The following is a 10709-nucleotide window of genomic DNA, read 5'->3' as shown; positions in this document are numbered from 1 at the left end:
CCAGAGCCTGACACAGGGCTCGAACTCACGAACCGTGAGATCGTGACCTGAGCTGAAGTCGGACGCTCAACCGACTGAGCCACCCAGGCGCCCCTTGTTTTGACTTTTTAACGTGGTCATTCATTCCATCAGGTACTGTAGGAGTAAGAGCTTATGATCTAGTTTTACTCTATCTTCTTTACAAAGGTGTCCCATACTTCTGCTTATGAAAAATCTTGATGCTGGCTCACACATCTCTAAACCGCTAAAATTGATTAGTGTTTCTAACTCAAGAAACTTCCTTTATTAGGGACAAAGACAGGCTTATTTCTGTATCACATGTTGTCAGGGTTAAGACCAAAATAGAATCAGAGTTGAGAAAAGAGACCTATTCTTTTACTTAAGTCCATGTTTAACAACAACAATAACAAAGTGGCTACTAGATCTCTAAAGCAATAAATGTTGTCTGTTATTGGGGAGTCTGCCCAATCTATTTTGTAATGGCTTTTCAGGACCATTATTTAGAGTCCCCTGTTGCTCTGACCCCGCTTTAAGTGTCCCCGTATCATAAGCATCTGGAGTTACAAGATCTTGAAGTAATCATTCAATTAGTGTTTACTGAGTACCTACTACGTGCTCAATTCTGCACCTGCTGCTTTGGGAGAAAAACGAAAAGTCAAGTCTCTGCCCTCACAGAACCTCCCAGTTGGGGAGATAAGGTGTGTTCCTTCAAAATAGGAACGTAACAGCTCAAAACAGGAGAGCAGTGCTCCACTCTGGCCTCCAACTGAGCCTGAGGTTTGATGAGATTGATTACATCCATGGGGAGGGCCCCAAGAGGTCATTTTGTCCAACTTCTCACACTGAAGCACTCATCATAAATGCCTGTTTGTTGAGTAGCCATTGCTGGTCATTAACTGATACCTGCAAGTGACACTTTTAAAGTGGGAAATTATTGAGCTCTTTGTGTGTAAAAGGTTTCTGAACTACCCATTAGTCAACCAGTTCTCCCTCCGAAGCACATAAAACTGTCATTTTTGAGTCACACTGAGTAAACCACAGGCTACCTTGACTCACGGGGACAAAAATTAATTTATGTTGAACGAGAGGTTAGATATGCCCATCTCTGCTACCATTGTAGTTTCTCAAAAACTTAATGTGGACTTATCACTCGTGAGTTAAAAACCAATATTTTTTAACATAAATGTCAGTGAAGGCGGCAATCCAACCTAAAAGGAAGTGTGCAACCAACCGTGGGTTCAAAATCCACCTTTGCCATCTCCAGCTCTGTGACCTTGCACCAAAGGCTTCTCATCAGCAAAATAGGACTATGAAGACCTCCCTGTTGAGACCATTGTGAGGATAAACATAATTGTGCAGGGAAAGCACTCGTCACTGCTCAGTAACTGTTGAGTGTTTTCCTTTCTTTATGTGAGAGCTTCTCTCTGTTTATGGCCTTATTGGGACCCCTAAATTTTAGTGTCTAATATCTCATTCACTTTAGGCTTTTGGCTGGGAGGAGGCCTAGGTGCAACTCTCTTCGGTTATCCCAAACCCTGGTTCGTCCCACGCTAGCCGCCTCCACCATGCTGCCTAAGTTATTCTCCAAAGAGATCAAAGGCATATACCTGAGGTGCACAGGTGGGGCAGTCCGTGCCACATCTGCCCTGGCCCCGAAGATCGGTCCCCTGGGTCTGTCTCTAAAAGAAGTTTGTGATGACATCACCAATGCAACTGGTGATGGGAAGGGTCTGAGGATGACAGTGAAAGTGACCATTCAGAATACACAGGCCCAGATTGAAGTGGTACCTTCGGGCCCTGCTCCGATGATCAAAGCCCTCAAGGAACCGCCAAGATACAGAAAGGAGCAGAAAAACATCAAGCACAGCGGAAACATCGCTTCCGACAAGATTATCAACATTGCCTGACAGATGCAGCACCGATCTCTAGCCAGAGAACTCTCTGGAATCACTAGAAAGATCCTGGGGACTGCCCAATCTGTGAGCTGCCATATTGATGGCCACCACCCTTATGACATCATAGATGACATCGACAGTGGCGCAGGGGAATGCCCAGCTAGTTAAGAACTACAAAGGAAAATATTTCAATAAAGGATCATAAAGTCTTCAAAGGTAGAGAGAGTACTGAGATTAATGAGGACTTCATGACGAATATAAAAAAAGTAGAGCTGGGGGGCGCCTGGGTGGCTCAGTCTGTTGAGCGTCGGACTTCGGCTCAGGTCATGATCTCGTGGTCTGTGAGTTCGAGCCCCGCGTCGGGCTCTGTGCTGTCTGCTCAGAGCCTGGATCCTGTTTCAGATTCTGTGTCTCCCTCTCTCTCTGCCCCTCCCCTGCTCATGCTCTGTCTCTCTCTCTCTGTCAAAAATAAATAAACATTAAAAAAGAATTAAAAAAAAAAAGTAGAGCTGAATCTTAACAAATACTTGGGCTTTGGGTAGGCTTCAAAAAGAGGCAGAAGTGGGACCTGCGTGAACAAAGCTAGGGAGGCAGGAATGAATATAGCAAAAACCAGGCTCCGGCAAGGAGGAAGGCAAAAGAATAAACATTTTCAGAGAAATTCCTATGTGCCAAGAACATTTGTGGGCTCATTTAGGCAAATGATTGCATTTGATTTTCCTACCAAGCCTATGCACTAGATTTATTTATTGGTTCCTCAATTATTAATTGAATAGCTACAAGTTTTTTGGAAGGAGCTAGAAGTTAAGAAACTTGTTACAGACCATGTAGTCAAAAGGCAGTAGAGCCAGGATTCACACCCAGAGCACCTGCCCCAAGCTTGTGTTTTTCCAGCTACAAGGTGCTGCCACCATAGCAGAGCAGCATATAGGTAATTAAAGTAAGGGCAGAGGTTCCTGGGTGGCTCAGCTGGTTGAGCACCTGACTCTTGATCTCAGTTTAGGTGGTAATCTCAAGCCCTGCCTTGGGCTCTGCACTGACAGTGCAGAAACTGCTTGGGATTCTCTCCCTCTCTCCCTCTCTCTCTCTTCCTCCCCCACTTGTGCTCTCTCTCTCTCTCTCTCTCTCTCAAAATAAATAAATAAACTTTTAAAAAAATGAGGGCTGATTACAGAGGACTCGAAAGCTAGGCAGATGAGTTTAAAATTGTTGCTATGTTGATTACTCTATTGCACTGTTACTTAAATCATAAATAAATTAGCCAGCCATGTATATCATTTATCAATGATCAAATAAATGGTAATATATAATTTTTGTTAATCAGATTAAAGGAGACATGGCAACTGAATGCAGCAACCAATCCTATACTGGCAGAAAAAAAAGAAATATGTTGTAAAAAACATTATTGTGTTGATTGACAAAACTGGAATTAGGATGGGAGATTAGCTATAAAGTATTCTATCAATGTTAACTTTGCTGAGCTTGATAACTGTATTGTGGTAATATGAGAGAACATCCTATTTTTAGAAAATATACATTGAAATATTGAAGGGTAAGGACTGGGATGTATGCCACACACTCTCAAACAGTTCAGAAAAAAATGTGTATATATATATGTATATGTGTATACATACAGAGAGAGAGAAAGAGAGAATGATAGAGCCAATGAGGTAACATGTTAAGTAAAGGTAAATCCATATAAAATGTAATCAGGTCTTCTTTGTACTATTCCTATTCTTGAAACTTTTCTTCAAATTTTCAGTTATTTTCAAAAGAATTATATAGTATTTTTTATTACTTTTACTTTGAAGATTTGGGATGAAGTGCCTTGATCAAATATTTAAGGTCTAAACAAAAATGACTTTTTGAAACAAAAATCTACCATTTGACACTTTTCTCTTTTTAAGAAAATCAAATTTTATTTGTCCAGAATGTAGGAAAAGGGAATTTAATGAGCACCTAATGTGTTCTAGGTTCTTTACAATTTTTTTCATGTAATCAATACTCATCAGAAGCCTTCAAGGTGGATTTTATCCCCATTTTCCAAATGATAAAACTGGGTTCAAAGAACTCAAAGTTCCCAAGGTAAGGTGGAAACTGGATTCGAATCCAGATCTATTTAATATCTATAGTATTGGAGTGCCTGGGTGGCTCAGTTGTTTAAGCGTCTGACTTCGGCCCAGGTCACGATCTCACGGTTCATGAGTTCGAGCCCCACGTCAGGATCTGTGCTGACAGCCTGCTTCAGATTCTGTGCCTCCCTCTCTCTCTGCCCCTCACCCACTCACACTCTGTCTCTCTCTCTCTCTCTCTCTCTCTCTCTCTCAAAACTCAATGACATTTTAAAAAAATTTAATATCTATAGTGTCAAATCAAATATTCATCAGCAAATACTTATAAGGTAAGAAAATATCACGATCATCTCATTATTTATATGTAAAATTAAAATGCACTCATATAAAACTATCATACTTGATATTAAACAAACACTGGTTAATGTCTATCCTTTACCTAGATTATCCTAAAGGCATAGTTTGGATTATTTGCATTAAGTGCCTTGTCTTACATGTCCCTTCTGAAGCTTTGATGAGTGAAGTCAATCACCAACTAAAGAAGCTGAATCATGAAGCAAAGAAAGGAGATGTTATAACAGAAACTGCTGGCCATAACCTCACCCGACCACAGCTACATACCCCACTCATTAGATTCCGATTTTCACTCTACATTCATTGTAGGCATTCATGCATATGTGCACGCATACACACAGACACACACATGATTTCAGTTAGCCCCTAACTCCCTACCCACCCAAGCCTATATACTCCCAACCTTGAACTCTGTCCTTCTCTCCTTGTTCTTCTGTCCCATCAACACCTGTTATCAAAGAAGACCCACAGGTACTTAGGGCCCACAGTGAAACAGAACCACCTCATGTCCCATCTCCATGGGTTTGTATCTCCACAGATAATTTCACCCAACAATGCACTCCACTGATTTCAACTTCCTTTGTCACATTCTCTATTGTGATTCCAAACAGACGTAAATGATGTCAAACCAGGCTAAGAATGTGTTTGGAGATCATATAGAATGGAATTGGATGTAAGAAGAGGCGTCAATTATCATAGACTTGTTCATCTTTTTCCTGCCATGGTGGCATTTGAAATTTTTCTGTTACTCATTTAGATTCCAATCTCTGTGCTTGCCTCTCCCTTCTTCCAGCTTCTAAGTCAAACAGATTTTTCTCAGCAAAATAACCCTTCGGTGACTACCAGGGACAGACTGGTATGTGGGCTACAACAGATGTACAAGACAAGCTCTACAGGCATGTTAAAGGGTTCAGTGTCAAGATAAAATTTATCTAATGCAGCGTTTCCTCTCAAGTGCAATTTATCATCCCTTAGATGTTGAACCCCTTATAAATATTAGATTCTCTTTTTTCACAAACACTGTTTGTTATTTTACCCTTGGTTCAGGACAGACTTTGAAATTAGATTGACTCATTTCATTTCTGCTTGCAAATTCACTTTCTTACTTCCAATTCTAATTTTTTTCCCTTTGCCTTGAAATTCAATTTATATTCTAACACTTTGAAAAACAATGTCAATTAGAATTTGGCACTTTTGTGGAAGCTGTTTGTTCCAAAATGCCTTTTAGCACATCCACATCAATGCAGTGTCTGTTGGTGGACCCACATCCTGGGAAAACTGCTGGCATCTACAAAGTCACCCGGTGTGTGCCTCCAATGTGACAATACCTCTGATGTCATGAGGCCTTTGCTGTGACTGAGCAAAGAGATCCAGTCGCTTCTAAAGCTATTAAGGCCAATGATGATAGAACGTTAGAGCTCGAAGCTGTCTGTGCCAGCTGATTTTATGGTGGTGAGATTGGGGAAAGGAGCAATGGTCACAGAGCATGATCCTAGAGAGTGATTATCAGGTCCTGACCCATAGGGATGCCAGGTCACGGAGCAGTAGCATGTCCAAAGAGATTGACAAAGCCTGGGCCTCCTGAGGTAAGAACTGGAAATAACAGAGAATAACCAATAGACGTCAGAACTCGGGGGAAGACACACAAGATGTGCAGGGGATCAGAAAAAGCAAACTAGGCGGTAGATAAGGCAAATTCTGGAAATAGGCTAATGTCCCCTGCTGGTTCCCTTCTTTTTATAAAGGCTTGGAAGGGGCAGAATTCAGAGACTTTTCAGCCAGACACCTGTGCTAAACGAGGCCTACAGACACGAAGCTCCATGTGAGCTGTGGCTTCCCCAGCTGATATTAATCACTTGCTCCCAAAACTCCCACAGCACTTTGTTACCTTATTTACAACCCTCGAAATAATGGATGTGGAAGTGCTTTGTAAACTGAAAAGCACTGTACAAATGTCAGATGTTGGGGGTTTAGCAGGGGAGCAATAGATAATGCCTCTCTTCCATTCCTGAGTCAGGAACCAATTGAGAAAGAGACACAGGGAGTCAGCCAGACTGAGATCAGCTTGTCAGACTTATTACTGATAACAGCTGGTTCAGGTGCAGGGCCACAGTGAACTTCCTCATGCTTCACCCCAGAATTAAACTCACCTCTCAGTCAAGTCCAACTGCATGAAGACTGACCAAGGAGCCCAAGCTAATCAGAGGTATCCTTCCTCCTCCCCTGGGGAGACATGAAGGGGATGGGGAGCAGAGCAAGGGGAGGCCGGAAATGTTGCTCTCAGTCCCTCCACACAGAAAAACAAAAAGAAACGAAGTCCATTCACCATGAAGGACTTTCTGTGCTTCATGCTTCAATCATTTATGTATACTTGGCAGGCTCTGGGCTAGATAATGAGGATATAGAGAGCAATGAGACCTCAGGGAGTTTATAATCTCACAGAAACTATTAACAATCCAACGTGGTAGCCGTCCATCAGCAAAAGTGGAGTTCTTCATGCCCAGGGAAGCTGGGGAAGGTTTCAGAGAGCAGGTGATAAGTGGGTTGGCTCTTCAAGTATGTGTAGGAGTTCACTACATGGAGAAGAGAAGGAGAGGAATTATTCCCAGTAAAGGAAGCAGCAGAGGAAAAACAGGAAAGCCCAAACCCTAGAATGAAATGGAGCCCAAAATAAACGAACACAAAGGCCTTTGAGGGTACAAAGCTATATACCCTCGTATCTCACTTTTTTATACACCAAAGTTGAAGGCAATATTTTATGAGACATGGATGGTTCACTCCTTACCAAAGGTACAGTTCAACAGACTGTGAAAAACAAGAGGGGATACCATTATTTGCTCATATCTCTTGGAACATTAAAGGGAGTTTACATAGACTACATCAACTGTTAGTAAAAATCCCCTTTCTTATACTATTTCTCTCATACTCTAAACCTGGCCAGAACCTCTCCCCTTGACAGGCCCTCCAAATAAACAAAGCCTTCTTCAGACAGAGGAAGGAAACACACCCACATTAATCATTTATGTTCTATGTCCTAACTTCTATATTCGCAACGTATATGAGATATATGATATATGCAAGCTATTTAGGTGAGAATATCTATTCCCATTCACTATGTACAAAATTCATTGGTCCTTTGAGAATGAAATCGGTATCCAAACATACTTCCCATTGCTCTCCCTACATTGAAAAGCAAAACGTTTTGGCTGCTTCCTCCAAGTTTAAATTTTTAGGATCCTCTTACATGCGTTTGTCATAGTTCTGTTTTTGAGCAGCTTCCTTCATCCTAGGGAATGGAGTTGCATCCATCTGTCATCTGAACTTTTTCAAATACGCTTCCCCCAAAGTCTGAGGACAGTGCTTGCCTGTAACTCTAAGTTGTCAGAGTCACACTCTCCAACTGTTTCCATCACATCCACTTCACCAGACACTCTTCCTGATTCTCAGGGAGGCCTAGGCATGTGCCTTTCACCAGCTTCTGTCTTCTCCCTGCGCCCCACAGGGCTTTGCTGATCTACTCAGGGGTTACCTGTTAAACCTGATGACTTAGCTGGGCTTCACACCAGCATCCCCAAAACACAAACAGCAATCGAAACTCTTGACCAGAATATTTCTAAATGTCAGCTAGTTCCCATCCCCACATGGCTGCGGTTCTGTTCTCAGGGGCCCATTGTCTGTCATCGTTATGACTAAGAGCACCAAATTGCTCAGGAGAAAAGTGTATCTGTAACAAAATAACAAGGAGTTAATATATTTAATCTAGTGAAAGACAGTACATAAAATTAAGACCTTCAATTCATAAGTGCATAAACAAAGAGTTCACCAAAATTAAACACAAGTAATTAACAAACTCAGGTGAAATTTTCACCCTCTCAAGTAATCAAAACAATACAAATTTAAAAAATGATAAGATAAAATTTGATAACAAAGGTATTTAAAAGATGATATCCAATGCTGTCAAAGGTTGAGGAAGACAGATATTCTCACACTTCTGATAAATTGGTATAATCTTTGTTGAAAGCAATTTCAGAGTATTTGCCGCCAATTTTAACATTCTATTATAAGGATAGAATAAAAATGTATACACAAGGATATTCATCATTATTTGTATTACTCGGCATTATTTGTAATAGCCAGAAAATTAGAAATATCCTTAATGCCTATTTTAGACAAATAGTTAAATAAATTATTTATGATGCTGATAAGGATTTAATGCATAAGAAACTATTCACATATATGTATGTATAGTATAATTTTGAAAATATTGGCAGATATGCATAGGAAAAGGAATAAAAAGGAAATACACTAAAATATTAATGGCTGAGTTTAAATGATGGAACTCTGGGTGATCTTTTAATTTTCTAGTTTTTTTGAATAAGAATGTGTTGTGTCCATTAGTGATGGAGGGGGAACTTTTTAGAAAATATTTGAATTGATAATCAAGAGACCTAGTTGTAGTCCAAGTTTTGCCACTGAAAAAATTACTGAGTTTTAGCTAATTCACATCATGTCTCTGAGCCTAATTTTTCAAATCTGAAATGTGGTGGCTCAACAATGTGTCAAGTTGATGAAACTAGACCAGATCCTAAAATTCCCTTCCCTTAAATTCCCACCTAGGACAGGTCTCCAAAACTGGAAGGTCATAGTAAAGTAGTAGCCATATTGTTCTTATGCTCAGCAGGTTGGTGCAGGGGGCCAGGCAGTCATGTGCATTGTCACATGCTGTCTCCACTTGTTAGTGTGGGCAGCAGTCAGTCTGAAACTCCTCTGCCTTCCCTCAGATCTTCATTCAGCTTCTCCACATCCTGGAATAGATGTGTGTTTACCACTGTGATGAAGGGCACCAGCTTCTTCAGCAGGACATCCACACCATCAAGGTCAAAGGCAATAAGAACAGACACAGGTTTGTTTTATTCCATCCTCATAGGCTCCAGCTCATGCTTCTGGATTCCACCTTGTTCCTACTGTCCCCTGCTTTACACTTATCTCTCTTGCCCACCCTGCAGAATTCAAATGCCAGGATCTAACACAAAGATAATGGTCATAGAGAGACTTTTTCGTCACCTCCCACAATGGTGTAAGGTCAAATTCCTATAAAAAATAAATGACTATCTAGTGGTCATGCTTCTCTGTTTGCACCATGACTGATAAAATAAGAGGTGGGTGGGATTTCTTTATTACAGTCCAAAGCTCCTTCCAACCCTAAACTGGAGGATTCTGAAGTAAATTCAAAGTCTCTTCACATTCATAATCAATTGAAAATCCAGAGAGTCATCCAACACAAAACATCAGCATAAAGTTGGGTGGTGCAGGGTGAGTGCCAAGCACACATGGGTATCTCAGCTCCTTCCAAGATCTCATGAAAAAGATAGTAACAACTGATGAATGGATAAAGAAGATGTGATATATATATATATATATATATATATATACATATATATATATAATGAATTATTGTTTGGCAATCAAAAAGAATGAAATCTTGCCATTTGCATCAACATGGATGGAATTAGAGTGTATTAAGTGAAGCGAAATAAGCCAATCAGAGAAAGACAAACATATTATTTCATTCACATGTGGAATTTAAGATACAAAACAGATGAACATAAGGGAAGGGAAGCAACAATAATATAAAAGCAGAAGGAGGCAAACCAGAAGAGACTCTTAAATACAGAGAACAAACTGAGGGTTGCTCGTGGGGCATGGCGGTGGGGAGATGGGCTAAATGGGCGATGGGCATTAAGGAGGACACTTGCTGGGATGAACACTGGGTGTTATATGTAAGTGATGAATCACTAAATTCTATTCCTGAAATCATTATTACACTATATGTTAACTAACTTAGATTTAAATTTAAAAAAAAGATAAAGATGGTAAAATCATTTCAAAGATATTACCCCAAAAGAACCAAGAGAAGAGCCAACATAGATGAAAAGTTTGAATAAATTGCTGGAAGACATAAAGCAGATGGGAGAATGTTGACTGGTGAAAGGAAAGAAAGGATGCATCAGCCTCAGATATAAATAAAAGGATCTGCAGAACCTGAAAAACTCTAGATTCTGAGATAGCAGGTGACTCGGGCACAGGTGTGAGAAGCAGAGCTGAGAACACCAGGAGCAAATGAAAGCCAGTTGTTGGATATGTGGCCCCTCAACGCAGGACAGCCACAGTCAGATATTTCTCCCTGGCCAGAAATTGAGTTATTCTTAACTTATAAAAAAAGTTATTCTCAACTTTAAATGCTATCTGGGGGGAAATAAGGGCATCCACTAATCAGTATCCCCACAGAATAGAGTCCTCCATTTAGTTCCATATAGAGGGCTCCCCATAACAGTCTGCTCCCCACCTGTCCTGTCCAAAAGCCTCATAGTCAACAACCCCAGTTCTA

At 40.6% G+C, this 10709-nt stretch overlaps 1 pseudogene; it reads left to right on the top strand.

Moving 5' to 3' along the window:
• The first annotated feature begins 1444 nt into the window (after positions 1-1444).
• LOC102963536 lies at positions 1445-9417 on the top strand (annotated as a pseudogene).
• Positions 9418-10709: the final 1292 nt, after the last annotated feature.

This window comes from Panthera tigris, chromosome B1 (genome assembly GCF_018350195.1).
Source record: "Panthera tigris isolate Pti1 chromosome B1, P.tigris_Pti1_mat1.1, whole genome shotgun sequence".
NCBI classification, from domain to species: Eukaryota; Metazoa; Chordata; class Mammalia; order Carnivora; family Felidae; genus Panthera; species Panthera tigris.
The sequence above is the reverse complement of the archived record's forward strand: the minus strand, read 5'-3'. Positions and strand labels throughout refer to the sequence as shown.